Source organism: Hemicordylus capensis, chromosome 6, assembly GCF_027244095.1.
Source record: "Hemicordylus capensis ecotype Gifberg chromosome 6, rHemCap1.1.pri, whole genome shotgun sequence".
Lineage (NCBI taxonomy): Eukaryota > Metazoa > Chordata > Lepidosauria > Squamata > Cordylidae > Hemicordylus > Hemicordylus capensis.
In genome coordinates this window covers 82,211,428-82,227,365 of record NC_069662.1, presented here as the reverse complement: position 1 = coordinate 82,227,365, position 15,938 = coordinate 82,211,428, and the positions used below count along the sequence as shown (strand labels likewise).

Here is a 15,938-nt window from a genome sequence, read left to right as displayed (position 1 = left end):
TTTGGCTCCCAGATATCCCCATCTCTTTGTGTGTGGGTGTGTTTACAGTGCAGATCTCTAGAAGCTGCCTGACATACTGTATGAACACCTAAGATGTCTTTAGAATGCAATGTAAAGTGTGAGTTGGAGAACCATATGTTTACTGTAATCAAGCAGCTGAAATATGCTGCAGGGCCCTATGGAGTGTACACTTGGTAGCAAACCGGGGTTTGAAGCCGCATAATGGGTGAAACAGGCCCAAGCTCATCAGAGTGCCCTCTAAGGTCAAATGAAGTCACTCACATGGTCATTTTAATTGGATGAGCAGTCACATTGCTCATGTAGAATGGAATGTTTGTTTGTTTAAAATATTTTTGTTTTGTCCTCCCGTGCAATATTCCTCGGGGCGGCTCACAAAGACAATTAAACAAATAAAACAATATAAGATTAAGAAATTTCAGTTAAAAAGACCCAATTAAAACCAGAATTACAAATTAAAAACCTACTAGAAACAGACAAATAATAAAAATGAAAATGCCTCTTAAAAAGATGGGTCTCCAAGTGTTTTTAAAAAACCCAGAGGGAAGGCGCATGGCAAAACAGCTGTCATTATACATGAAGTTCACATCATTATACATAAGGTGAACATAATATTGATCTGGCGGGGGGGTGAGGATGATGGGATTTTCCCATAAACATTGGCCGCATTTGCATGTAATGCGGAACCATGGGTCCAATGGATCTACGCTTCAACACCCCTCCTCCACTCTCACATCCAAGTGTGGACATTCAGGAGAGCTGTCTCTCTGCAGTCAATGAGACTACAGAGAGGCAGAGGAGCTGGCTATGCAGGCTTCCTTCTTTCCTGAAGGACAGCCGACACAGCCAATCATGCCAGAGTTGAGGTAGGAGCTTCTCCCTCAGCTCTGGAACCTCAGATTGGAACCGCTCAGATTGGCTCAGATTGGCTGCTTGAAGTGATTGAGTGGATTTATGCCACTACCAAGTATACCAGCTGTCCAGTGAGGCTTCCCTTGTATAATGAGTGTTGTACTTTCATTGTCCATCACTATGAATTATGGTCTCAGACTGGAGGCTTTCCTTATTGCCCTTTCTTTACTGCCCAGGATGTTTTCATGAGGAACACACCATGGGCTGTGATTAAAGCCACGTCCATTGTCATCCAATACTAAAAGAAACTCCTACTCACAAGTCCTAATCATAACTGATTAGCATTTTCACACCGGATGGGATATTAAAGTCATTCACCAACCACTGGTTAGTCTCCTGTGATGTCACAGTGCCTGTGTGGGCTTAGTAGTCATGTCTTTTCTGGCTGGTATCAGCTTAGCTCTCTGATGTTAGCCTAGGGTCAAGCAGCTGAGCACTAAGCAGGACTTGGGAGATCTCTGAAACGGAGCCGCTTTTGTGAAATTAAACCTTGTTAATATTGCCAGCTCCATGAGATTTAGTTTAAATGTGAGATGCCACTGTCCACAGATAGCATTTGGTACTTATGATGAATAATTATTGTGATTATAGTTTCTGTTATACAGGGACTGGTCTGTTGTGTATGTTTGACTACGCGCTTCATGTTTTGTTGCAATGATTTGGTTCTACAGTCTAAGGAAGAGGCTCTGGGTACATATTTTGAACACAGTGACAGTTCCCCACAATAGAAGCTTATGTTGTATAAAAGCATAGTTCCGAGATGCTATTATTTCAAAATAAATCTCTTTATATATTATCATGACTGGTTTACAAGCTGTTCTTTGCCTTTTATGCAAAATGGATTTATAGCAAGCTGTTTCTCCTTACAGTGAAGAAATTACAAAACCCCACATGTTTATTTACACTACTGTATCCTGAAGTAGAGATACCAGCTTCATACCTGCCCTGAAAGCTTTGAATAGTAAGCCTCCCTGCTGAATAATCTGCTTTTATTTAGAGGGATAGTCTGTTCCACGTCAAGGATTAGAAAGATGAATTGGAGCCACATAGGAAACACTTAGCCACAAAAGGGGATGGCACCTGGATTGCATGGGAAGGTGGCCCCTTGTAGCCACTGACAAAAATGCTTGTATTATGTCTTATTTAAAATCCTGTTATGACTCATCAGAAACCCAGGAATGGCTTCTGAATGGTGGCCACAAGGCTTCTCCTTCTGTGAAACCTTTAAGCTTTTTTAAAGAAGTAGGTAACAAATACTGTTTTCGGAGGACTGAATGAACATATCGTAGCAGAAATGCTGTTGTCAGGATAATGTATGATTACTACCTTATTGTTTGTTTAACTTGACTTCTTGCTAATGATCAATAATGGCATTAGTTGTTTTGAGAGTTAGCCAAAGATGCTTGCTTAGGGGCTTCTTTTGATGGCTAGAAGATAGGAGGTCTACAATTGGTGGCTGGTGGCTATGACACCTGCCCTCCCCAATGTACATGGAGAAATAGCTGTGTATTTGGGCTACAGCTGGCAAAGGGCAGAAATCCACATCTGTAGCCTGTTTTAAGGAGCCTTGAAAGCTTCGAGCCTTTTGGAGACCTGATGCTACTTCTAAGACTAGCAATGTTGCCTCTCTGAGTGTTTCCCTACTCTATGCTCAACACACACATTTGTAAATAAACAGCAGTCACAAAAAATGCTCTATGCCTCCACAGGGCTGCCTCAGCACATAATTAGCCTCTGCAGTAGCTTCCTATGATTTGGAGAAATGTACAAAACAATATTATATGATACCATCTTATTTCTGTGGGTAAGGTGGTGGGAAGAGGACTAGGATGTACTGGGAGACAGCTGGTATCATCCCTAAAATGAGGTCAAAACATTAGCAACATTGTGCATTCAGTATGGGAGACCCTTGTTATCCATGGTTTTGTGGACTGTGGTTTCATGTATTTGCGGATGAGTCTTAGAAACCCAGTTTCTTTATCTGTGGCAAGAAATATAGACAATTTTCATCTATCCATGTTTCCTGAGTGACTGGAAATTACTTCTGATGTCATTTCTAGCTACCATTTTGAAGCACAGAGCCATTTTGTGGATCTTCTTTGTTAAAAACACAAAAAACAACAACCCAAAATAAGGGGGTTTGGGGGGCATTCCTGGAGACCTGGAGAACAAAGTACTTGTGCTTTTCTACCCTTATTTTTGCTCCCTTTCTGCTTTTTTGACTTTTTAAAAAAAGAACAAGGAACTTAACCCCTGGATTCCCATATGGGTATGTTGTTGTTATTTGCAGTTTCCATTTAATTGGCAGGAACAAAACCTCTGCAAATAATGAGGGTCACATGTATCTATTGCTTTGAAGCAGCATTTTTAAGCAATACACAATTCATTATGCATCAAGCAAATAATTCTCAGCTTTCCTAAGAACAGGGCAAAAGCTGCTGAAGTGTTACAGCTGCTACCGCTACTAGTAATAATAATAAAATTCCATAACAGGAGGAAAAATGAATTTAAGTAGGTCTGGACCAAAGCACAGCAAACAGCTTAAGGTTTTTTGAGCAATTTGTGTGTGTGTGTGTGGGTGGGTGGGTGGGGGGTGGGAATATGATTATATTACATCCTCAGCATTTTTAAATAGAAGTGGACAGCAAGGGTTGAGGACCTTGGTGAAATTTAGTTAACAACAAATGAGCAGGAGATATAAAGGAGGAAAAAGTCAAAGGCTAAGTCTCTCTCCATTTCAGAAAGAAAAAATTGCTTCAGCTAAGACCACATCAGCATTTTCTCCTGTCTGCTGACAAGAGAACCAGAAGAATTTTGCTGATATCAAATGGCTCTTTATAGGGCTAAATCCCTTTCTGTGTCCAGCATACCAGGTGCTGAAAAAAATAGCTGTTAGTGAAGGGAAATAATATAACCCTGTCAAACTACAATGTCTTATCAGTAGGATTAAACCAGAAGAGAGAGAATTTCTAGCACATCAGAATGACCACTACTGGAGAGTACTCAAGACTGTAGAAGCTTCGGTTGTACACACCCTTGCTATATTATTTTAAATAAGTCTACATGGCAAAAATAATAAAACAATACAAGTGAGTTTACTGAGACAGGGCTGGCCCAACCACTAGGCAGACCTGGGTGTCTACCAGGGCACCAGTTTTTTGTGGGTACTGCAACTCCCTGGGCAAAAGTCGAGTGGGCGGGACTCACCTCCTAGCTGGTCTCCAGCTTGCTTTCCTCCTCCCTGTTCCCCTCACTCTGTTTCTGCCTCACTCTGCACTGTTACTGCTGCAGCTGTCAGGTTGGAGCCAACATCCTGGTTTCTCAAATGCCCAGAATCCAAAGAGGAAGTAAGTGGTACACACAACAGTTCCCTTGCCTGTGGTCTGGCCTGGCTGGTCCTGGAGGGAAGTTCCTTGCAGTGTTGATACAAACTGCCTGTCAGGGAGACATGTGGTTTGGTTGACCCTGAGAATTGAAGGGTCTGCTCTGCTGAGGCAAGGGAGGTGGCAGCAAAAGAGGAAAGAAGGGGATTGGGTGGGCTGCAAGCTCCTCAACTCTTTTCCTTCTCCCATGGTTTCCCCAAACCAAAGTGTTCAAGTCATTCATTGGTCATCTGTGCTGGATGGTCATTCAACCTGACGAATGAGGAGCCTGCATGGCTCAGGTTAAAGCAGGGGCTCCACACTTCTTGCCTAGAGGGCACCAAAAATCCTAGGGCTGGTCCTTTGCTGAAATAATCAAACAATCAAGTCAATTACACATGGTCTATATTTTTTGGCCAAGACTACAGGAGTCTGCAGGTGGGAGGATCACATATCTGAATGCCCCCTCATGTATTAAAAGGTCAAGAAAAAGACTGGATCAGAGAAAGTACCTTTCTCTCCTGGAATGCTAGCTTTCAATAAGTTGGGAATTCATTAATGGTTTCTCCAGTGTTGTCTTCTTATATTCTAGAATATGCATGCATTTCTATAGCAGAATGTGATCAATGATTAGATGTACTGTGTTGGTCTATCAGTTGACTGTCATTGAGCTTTCTTTGGATTTCCAACTTACCGTTTAGACATGATCAATGCCATTAGCATTTTGGTGAGGATACAAATAAGATCATCTCTAATGATGCTGAAGAGGATAACACAAAAAGCTTTGAGTGATTAATATAACATCCTCCTGTTGTATTAGATATTTAGAAATATAGGACTTTGCTGTTCAAGGACAGGGTTTCTTAAACTTGGGCCCCCAGATGTTGTTGGACAACAACTCCTATCACCCCCAGACATGGCCTTTGTGGCTGAGGATGATGGGAGTTGTAGTCCAAAAACATCTGGGGGCCCAAGGCTAAGAAACCCTGTTCTAGGAAATATCTAGAAAGAGCATAATTCTTTATTATTGTTAATACTAATAGTTAAAAATTATGTAGCACATTTCAAGTTTTCCAAGTGCTTTACATTCATTTTCTGAATGATTCTCATAACAGCCCTCTAAAGTAGGTTGGTATTCTTATCTGAGAATAGTGACTAGCCTAAGTAAAATTGGTGGTTGAGGTAAAATTTGAAGTGAGGATTTTGTAGTTCATGCCACAGCTGGGCAATGACTTGACTAGCAGGCCAGAGGTTGCCAGTTCAAATCCCCGCTGGTATGTTTCCCAGACTATGGGAAACACCTATATCGAGCAACAGCGATATAGGAAGATGCTGAAAGGCATCATCTCATACTGCATGGGAGGAGGCAATGGTAAACCCCTCCTGTATTCTATCAAAAACAACCACAGGGCTCTGTGGTTGCCAGGAGTCAACACCGACTTGATGGCACACTTTACCTTTACTCCTGACCACTACAATTGCACTGTAATAAGTTTGATTTTCTTAATATTTCCTGATGTGAGGGGATGGATCATTTCATATCCTCATGTACCGGAGGTACTAATCTTACATTGGTCTTCAGTATCAATATGACATGTAGGTACAACAGATTGTTTAATATTACTCTGGAAGCTCTATGTAAGTCTACAAAGTAGCCCCAATAGCCACTGAGCCCTGTACAATAAAACCACACATTTATTTTTGTTTGTTACACTGGATATCCGAGGTAGAAACAGAAAATTTATTTCAGACTGTTTTTTTGTTTTTGCCTAAGGTTCCTTCTCCCCAACAAAATTGGAGATGGTAGTACTAAGCAGAAATTGCGAGATATCATTTTGTTCCCTGGGGGTTTATCTAACTCAGCCTCCAGGGTCCATCTTATTGGGACTTTCTGAGAACTGCCATGAAGCCTCATGTGGCCTTTTGTTCCTCAGACTAGCTTATAGCAAAAGCTCTCTATTGCTTTTCTTAATTTGAGGAAAGCTGCGGCTCATGGGGCCTGTTTGCTAGTGTTATCTTTATGGCCTTGTACGGAGACTTTGGAACAGCTAATGAACTGAGACCCTGCTTCCAAAGGAGCCATGCATTCCTTAGAAAACAAAGCAGATGAATCGCAGAGATTTCAGTTGGATGCTACAGAGGATAAGGTTGTTTCAATTAAGCTTAAGTGAAGGCATGCATATGGTTTTATATGCACACACACAACTGTAGACTTTGAATAAATTGTTGTTAGTATTATATCAAATTGGTCAATTCCGTCAGAAAAACTGAAATTTACCTATCCCTTAATAGCTGCCACTGTTGAACCAATAAGAAGTTTTTGTTTTAAGGGGGATTCGTTAGAACAGAATTAGTGGCACTTCTAACAGAGTCAAAATTCCTGCCAAGGTTAGTTAATGATCACCTGTATCAAGCTTTAAGAGGAAATGTCAGTATGAATATATGAGTATTGCCAGAGGCGTATCTAGGGAAAATAGCGCCTAGGGCAAACACTGAAATTACGCCCCCTGTCCAAGCATCTGACACCCATCTTTCAGATAACTTTACCATAATATCAGCTGAAAAATACAAGTCAGGCTTGTTAACCTTTTAATATTTCAAAAACTATTTAGCAGTGGACTTAGACCAAAAAATGCTGGAAAACTACAAATTGCTGGGGCTCATGAAATACCCAAATACTATGTGGAGGTGTACTTGGAAAACTAAACAGAAGTGCCTGTCTAATTCTCTACTATGCATTGTAGCATCACCATTACATAAGTTTTAAAAATAAATGGAGAATTTGACTTTTCCCAAATACTCTGTAAATAATTAAAGGATATGCAGAGTAAACTGTGTCACTGCTTGGAATATATTCTAGTCTTTCAGAAAGACAAAATGAGAGAAAGAGAGCAAGAAACTCCCAGTGGGCCTTAATACTAAAGATTTCACACTGATTCAGAGACAAACTCACCATTAATAGCCATATTAGCAAGACATCACATTTAACTCACTTATCACAAGAAGCAAAGTAAGAGCAAATGAATACAATCCTAGCTCATAAGCTTCAGCTCAGTATTCACAAGCCCTGATTCTCTGTACATAGTGCCAATCTGAATATGTGTACAGTGTCTTATATTATATTATATTATATTATATTATATTATATTATATTATATTATATTATATTATATTATATATTTACCTGTAGCCCCTTTGGGGGGCTTCCTAAAGGCTGTGGGGAGGGGTCTGCAGAGGTTCCCCCTCCCCCCTCTGGCCTCTAGGGCCTCACAAGGACCATTTGAGCATGTGTGGTGGCCATTTTTAAAAATAGGTTTTTTTTAAAGGCCACTGAAAACAAAATATCCACAGCGCATGCTCAAATGGCCTCTGCAAGGCCTGGCATGACCTAGGGCCTCACAGAGGCCATTTGAGCATGCACGGTGGCCATTTTGTTTTCGGCAGCCTTTAAAAAAAAAATTTAAACTCGCTTTTTGGCGGTCGTGTGGTGCCACAGGAGCTGTGTGGCTCCCGGCAGCTAACCCGCCTAATTCCCCCGCCCCTTAGCTGAGGTTAACGGAGCGAATGCTCCATTAACCTCTTCTTCCTGATCATGTATTGCTGTGGTGCAGCTCCGCACCACAGCAACACACAAGGAGACCCCTGGCGGGAGGCTGAAACCAACCTCCCACCCCTGGAGATCTCTCCAGGATGCCCCACACACTCGCACGGGGGCCTCCTGCAACTTCCGGAGGCCACATGGCCCCCGATGCTTGCAGGCCCCACTGGCTCCATGACGGAGCAAGCAGTTGTGTGGGCAGCCGATCCAGCCACCCAGTGCTCGTGGGCGATCGTCTGTGGGCCATCGGCTAAGCCTGCTCTCCCTGCAAACCCCCTAAAGGTGAGTCTCTGATTGTGAGACTCATCTCACTGACTGTAATAACTAATACTACGGTAAGGGAAAGTGTGTGTGTGTGATCTTTTCAGATACACTCTGGGCAACTGTAACAACACATTAAATTGTGCTTTGGCCAATCTTGGGCCCAAATTATGTAGTTTTGGTCCACAATTAATAAAGGTTGCTCACTTCTGAGAAGAAGATTTTGAAGGGCTTTGCACACATAGAAAATCTGATCTGTAAGTACTAATGGGGGAAGAGCCACTCTTGGGCTGAAAATCAGAAATCTAATTAACAGTGTCTCAATGGTAATAGTATCAGGCTATTTGATTAGAAGTCTAACATTAATGAGGATTGTTTGACAGCCCAGAGCTAAATAGAATCTTTAATGGATATTAGGTGACAAACAATACTGGGTAAGTAAGTCATTTTAGAAGTGAATCAAAGTATACTGAATCTGATGGGGTCACTCACTTTGATAGGTATGGGATATTAATTACACTTTTGTAGCTTAAGTTTGGTTTCATTGCACTAGGAAAAGTGTGTGCATTCTCTTATGAAATATAAATACTAATTCAGAGCATCAGTGGGTTAGGGTCCTTAATCACATGGTGGGTGGGGCTGGCCCAGGCATATCATATGAAAGGGCAAATGTAGGAATTTGACAGATGTTTGAATAGTTTGAAAGATACAGGTGAAACTCGGAAAATTAGAATATCGTGTAAAAGTCCATTAATTTCAGTAATGCAAATTAAAAGGTGAAACTGATATATGAGACAGACGCATTACATGCAAAGCGAGATAAGTCAAGCCTTAATTTGTTATAATTGTGATGATCATGGCGTACAGCTCATGAAAACCCCAAATCCACAATCCCAGAAAATTAGAATATTACATGGAACCAAGAAGACAAGGATTGTAGAATAGAACAATATCGGACCTCCGAAAAGTATACAGTGTACTGTGCTTGATTGGCCAGCAAACTCGCCTGACCTGACCCCATAGAGAATCTATGGGGCATTGCCAAGAGAAGGATGAGAGACATGAGACCAAACAATGCAGAAGAGCTGAAGGCCGCTAATGAAGCATCCTGGTCTTCCATAACACCTCATCAGTGCCACAGGCTGATAGCATCCATGCCACGCCACATTGAGGCAGTAATTGCTGCAAAAGGGGCCCAAACCAAGTACTGAATACATATGCATGCTTATACTTTTCAGAGGTCCGATATTGTTCTATTCTACAATCCTTGTCTTCTTGGTTCCATGTAATATTCTAATTTTCTGGGATTGTGGATTTGGGGTTTTCATGAGCTGTACGCCATGATCATCACAATTATAACAAATTAAGGCTTGACTTATCTTGCTTTGCATGTAATGCATCTGTCTCATATATCAGTTTCACCTTTTAATTTGCATTACTGAAATTAATGGACTTTTGCATGATATTCTAATTTTCCGAGTTTCACCTGTATGAGAGATTAATGATTATGGGGGCAGAGTTCTAGACTGTGGTTGGAGGGTTGAAGTATGACAACTAAAATTTAGAGAGCAGAAAGTTGCATTATTCAACGGATATGACCAGAGCTTTCACCAAGAAGAGGGGAAGGAGAAGAAGATGGATGTTTTCACAATATTTTACAAGGAGAGATAAATTATATATCCATGATCCTTCACCAGAATGGTATGCCATCTGTGATACCCCTTAAAAAGTTCTACAGCACTAGCCAGTATTCCTAGTGGCCCGAGCTATGTAATTACTTTCTGCCTCTTAGCTATTGGACTTAATCACCCCATCAGTGAGGATTTTGATGCTCCATTGCTTTCGAGCAAAAACAGCCAACTTGCATTATTTTTCCTGTTGAAAATATTTGCTACCTTGACAGTGTGTTCTGTATGCTTATTAAACAACTTATTTACCTCATCAACTTATAACCTGATGTACTGAATTTAAATTCCATATGGTATAACTAGCATTCAGCCATACAGAGAGCATTAATTAACTCCCCCAGTTAGGAATGAACAACAAGAAATACAATACTGTTATCCACTAGTTCTCATTTTGCTTGTTCTTTACGGATCACCAGATTTCCTTTTGTTTGGGCTATCACAAGGGAGTCTGTTTGAAAGGATTCTGAATTAAAAATCAGCTTCCTCTGCATTTCAGTACATCTGCACTGGGGGTGCAACCACACAAGACAGTGAGAGCTCCACCCATGACTGAATCTCCCACAGTTTTTTCAAGTTCTAAATGTCTTGAGGGCCTTGATCTGGATTGAGTCCATAGAGCTGGAGAAAGGAAGTGCAATCTTTCCCCTACATGTTCCGGACCCCACCCCCCTCCACATACACACACACATGCTGCTATTTCTCATAAACTGGGGTGGGAGTGGAATCTGGTTTGGCGGAATGGTACAGAGGAAATGTTTAAATTTCATTTTTCCTGGCACCATGGTTTAGCCTTTAAAAAAAAAAAAAAAAAAAGGAAAACCCATCTATATATTTAATCCCCGTAGACGTGCCTCTGTGGGGATGTGTCCCGGCAACCCAGCGGATTGGCTGGGAAGCCGAGGCGCCGAATTGGCTGGGCGGTGGAGCTCACACGCAGCAGGATTCATGAGACTGTTGAGCTGCTGCCCAGGGAAATGGCGGACGGGTGGGCGGATGGTGGCGGGACCAGCCGTGGCGGGTCCAGTGTGAGGAAGCGGCTGCAGGAGCAAACGGGCCAGCAAGCCGGTCAGAAACCACAAGCGGGGAGAGGGGGGGAGAGAAGCGAGAGGGTGGGCGGTGGTTAGAGACACCTGGGGGAAGAGTTAGGGAGAAGGGGCTGAAGGGGGGGTAGCCAGGGAGAACTAGGGGTGCAGATGCTATGCGCCCAGTCAACTAGTTCTCAGAATTTCCACTGTCATTTTCTAGGTTGACTGTAAATGCTTTGGGTGAAGAGGGTGGAGAAGCATTCCTAGGTAGCATTGCTAGGTTTGCATATGCTCCATTCAGAACAGCTGCATTGAAATGCAGGAGGGAAATTAGTCTGAATTTGGAACTGCTTGCTCTAAAACTGATTTTCTTCTATTCTTTTCTTCTTATGGACCACCTGAAAGTGTGCTCCTTTTAAAGAAATAATCAATTATTGCTGTGGGGAGTCAGATATTGTATAGGATTCTCTGAGGTAAAAGTTGTGGTTAGGCCTCCAAATAAGAAAGTAAGGGTTAGGGTTTTGTTATGTGGTATACTGCTTGACCTTCTGCGGGCTTCTGTTTTGGGGCTCCAGACCCAGCAACCTGCTTCTGTTGCTAGGGCAGAGAAAGACAGTTCTGTTGCTAAGGGGTGTGGCTATATAGTTATTCTGGAAGGATTACACTTGGTCTAAGGAGCAAGGAAAAATTCTAAAGAACATTTGGCAGTTGACAGCTCGTGTTTGGCAGTTGGAGTTGTTGTCCAGCTGGGAACTGACAGAAGAAAGAAGGGAACTACAAGCAAGAAGCTGAGTGGGGTGGCCCTTAGTAGCTACTGCTCCCTTGCTGCAAAAGCAAAGAAGAAGATGCAAGCAAAGACTGCCTGGTAAGTACAGGAGCTGAAGGGCATGCTGTACAAAGTCTCAGAGGCCCATTCCGTCCTGGGGTAATTCAATTTAATCCAGTTTAGATGACGAAACCGTTCAATTTAAAGCCAGCAGTGCTTTGCATTGGGTCCATTTGGGCCAGATCAGGCATATTTGCTTGAGACCAAATAGACAGCCTTAGTGCCAGCATAGTACAGTGATCTCTGGATAAGAGAACATTTAAAAAGGAAATGCTTTGAAAACATCTCTATTCTGAGACACAGTTTCCAAATTCTCTCACTGTGAAATGCTTCTGTTTAGGATGATAATCTGCTCTTAGCTCTGCACCTCTTATCAGGATGTTCTGTATTTTGGAGCTACCCAAAATCTATTAGGATGCTCTTCCAGTGCCCAAAGATTTCTGTTAGAATCTCTAATGCTTTCTGGTTTTCATGAGAATTCGTTCCTATTTATACAAATAAACGGTCTATTGTATTTGTAACAATGACAGTGGAGTAAGTTCTATTGTTATAGAAAATACTTCTGGCTATTACTAAATCATCTCTGTTGACATAATAAACAAAATATATTTTATTGTTATTTTAATGACTGATCAACATATGCAGCAAGAGAAATCAGATAGTGGTGTGCAGCCTTCCTGGTCAGTTCTAGTCTTGCTTTTGCCATATAACTTTTCTGTGTGAAGAGATCAGTTTATATGGGGCAATGTAGAAACAAAAGTTCTCTCATCAGCATTCTAAAGTGGTACATTTCTAAGTCCAATTCATAACAACCCAGCAGCAGATGGAAGTTGACTCTTTGTGTTGCTTTTCACTCACCTTGGCACTTTTTATAGAGGCACCAGATGTGTGGAACAAATTCCCATAAACCTGTGTAGGGTTTGTGCTCCTAGACCATTTTCTGAGCCTTCCCACCATCAGAGGTGAGATATGTGGTGGCCAGAGATAAGGTCCTTTCAGTAGTGGTGCCCCACCTTTTGAATTCCCTCTCCAGAGAGGTCTGCTCAGAGCCATCCCTGTTTTTGGAGTTTGTTGTTGTTCTTCTTTAGTGCTTGGTGAACATCTTTTTATGTGTTCTGGCATTTTAGATCTACTAATTTTAAAACTGTAAAGCCACTCAAAATTTAAACACTCTCTGTGTTTTTGCTTTTGCTTTTATTGTAGGTTGTTTGTAGAGTGGAATGTTTATGTAAGCTATTTTGAGTGTTTTTGCTGAAGATTAGCAATAAATGCTCCAAAATTTTTAAAAAATAACATTCCTTCTGAGCAAAATGGCTCCTTCCCCTGCAGAGTAGCCAAAGTGACCCCAATGTAACTGCTGCATGTGTTAATGGCAACTCTTTAGTCAAACCTCTCAGGGCAGTCAACAATTTAAAAATACAATTAAAAAAATGAACAGTGGCTAAGTGTGAATTGGGCCCCAGAAGGTTGATTGATTGATTAAGTGCCGTCATATCGGTGTCGACTCTTAGCGACCACATAGATAGATTCTCTCCAGGATGATCTGTCTTCAACATGGCCTTTAAAGTCTCTCAGTGGTGCATTCATTGCTGTCAAAATTGAGTCCATCCACCTTGCTGCTGGTCGTCCTCTTCTTCTCTTTCCTTCCACTTTCCCCAGCATTATGGACTTCTCAAGGGAGCTGGGTCTTCACATAATGTGTCCGAAGTGTGATAGTTTGAGCCTGGTCATTTGTGCCTTGAGTGAAAATTCTGGATTGATTTGTTCTATGATCCATTTGTTTGTTTTCCTGGCTGTCCATGGTATCCTCAAAAGTCTTCTCCAGCAGCACAGTTCAAACACAGCAGTACTTTCTTAATCTTGCTTCTTCAAAGTCCAGCTTTGACATCCATAGAGTGTCACGGGAAAACCCATTGTCCGAACTATTCTAATCTTTGTAGGTATAGACACATCACGGCATCTAAATATCCTTTCCAAGGCTTTCATTGCAACCCTACCAAGTGCAAGTCTGCAGCTTATTTCTTGACTGCTGGATCTTTTACTGTTGACGGTCAATCCTAAAAGACAGAAGCTATCCACCACTTCAGTGTCTTCAGTTTTGAGGTTGGTTGCTGTACCCGTGCCCAGAAGAGTACAGGAAGAATAATGGCTGCTTATTTGAGGGGTGATCTTTTAATAATGGTAGACAATTATAAGCCAATAGTTGCCCTGTTTGTTTACTTTCAAACTTTTGAAACAACAAATTGTTGTCACCATTGGAAACCTGTCTCCTTGTCATTAGGCAAAAGCCCTATTGTACCTGGTAGCAGGGCTGGATTATCTATTAGGCACAATGTGCACCATACCTAGAGCCTATGAAGCTCCCAAGAGCCTACCAAAAAAACCCAGCAACAAAACCCCCACATGGTTTTAGCCCCCTCCCAAAAGAACCTCAGATGACTAAAAAATGAGAATAGAAGACTGTTAAATGAAACAATAATTTGCTTTAATTGAATTACTTTAACAACATAACAAAATGAAAATAGTACAATGTAGAGTGTTTGATAACTGAATAACGTTTAATGGTATTAGTTCTGACTTCAATACATGTGCATTAAACATTAACTTTGCAGTGTTTTTATTATTATTTTTAGCAAAATCCTGAACTACATCTTCCCATTTCGATTTGTGCAAAAGCTTATTCTCAGTTGAAAGTAGGGCAAATGAAGATAGTCTTTTCTGGCCCATGACCTAAGACAGTTCTTTATACGTTTCAGCTTTGAAAAAGAGCACTGCTCTTCACAGTTTTTCTAAAAGCAATGTTAACATTTGGAAAACTTGTCACCATACTCTCTTCGTCACACTCCACAATACACCTTCTTGTGTGGAAATTATCTTAATAGATAATCCAGTGGTTAGAGTGTTGGATTAGCACTGGGGAGACCCGAATTCAAATCCCTGCTCAGCCCTGAAACACACTGGGTGACTCTGACACTTATCTCTCAGCCTAACCCACCTCACAGGGTTGTTGTGAGGATAAACATAACCATGTGTACTGCTCTGGGCTCCTGGGGGGAGGAAGTGTAGTGTATTGAAATAAATGCATACATAAATAAAATGTACAAATAACAATTCTAAGCAGGAGGGAATTCAGGGATGGAGTGCCTTGAACTTCTACGGTCAGGCAGATTACAGGTTCAATCATATATGAACATAGGGACATAGGAAGCTGCCATATACTGAGGCTATTCCCACAATCACTGGAAAGCAGACTGAGGGAGCTTAGCCCGCTTTTCAGGGATCCTGAGAACCACGGCTTCCAAGGCGGCTAGCCTGCCTAATTCCTCCTCCCCTTAAATGAGGTTAACAGAGCGAGTTTTGTATTGACCTCATTTGGTTGCTCGTGTGTCGCCTTTTTGCAAATCATTTACCATGCAATGACCACCTTAGCACTTCTTAGCCACCTTAGGTAGATCTAAGCCATCTCTCGGCTCTTGACCCCCCACTGCCCCCACAAGCAGTACCTCCATCTTATTTGGGTTCAACTATTGGATTCAATGGTTATGGGGCATATTAGGAAACCTATATGTTGTACACAATGTAAATATTTATCTATAGATCTATCTAGGGGGCCTACGATTATGAGAGTGCCTAGGGCCTACAAAGACTTTAATTCAGCCCTGCCTGGTATAGATGAGGGAGCCTGAAAGTATAGATGAGGGAGCTTGAAGAGGGAGGACTGTGGCATCAAACAAGCTACCGTATTTACCAGAATAGAAGATGACTGAATCTAAGATGGTCCCTTTTAAAAATAGAGGTTAAATAGAGGTTATATCTTATATTCCCAGAGCAGGGAATGAGCCCTGGGAGGCCGGATTGGCCTCCCACATGATTGCTGGCTCCGTGACAGAGCCGGTGGGGGCTGGGGAACTCAGGGGCCACGCGGCCCCCGGAAGCCCCAGTATGTCCTGCGCAAGTGCGCAGGGCTTACTGGGGAGACCCCCAGAGCCAGGAGGCAGCTTTTTGCCTCCCCTCCAGGGATCTACTCACGAGTAGCCATGCCGCAGCTACTCACAATCAGATAGCCCGGGTTTGCGGAGTGCTTGCTCTGCAAACCCGGGCTAAGGGGCTGGCTACTTGAGTGAGTTACCCGCTCTAGAACCACCGGGCTCACAGCCGAGCCCGGTGGTTCTCACGATCAGCAACAATCGGGCTAGGCTCTCCTAGCCTGATTTTTGCTGATCGTGAGAATAGCCCCTCTGAATTTAA

At 42.1% G+C, this 15,938-nt stretch overlaps 1 protein-coding gene across 1 annotated transcript in view; it reads left to right on the top strand.

Annotated features, from left to right (window-relative positions):
- Positions 1 to 15,938, top strand: part of CNTNAP2 (contactin associated protein 2) — a 1,803,519-nt gene that overhangs the window by 617,241 nt on the left and 1,170,340 nt on the right. The gene's annotated exons all lie outside the window — the stretch shown is intronic.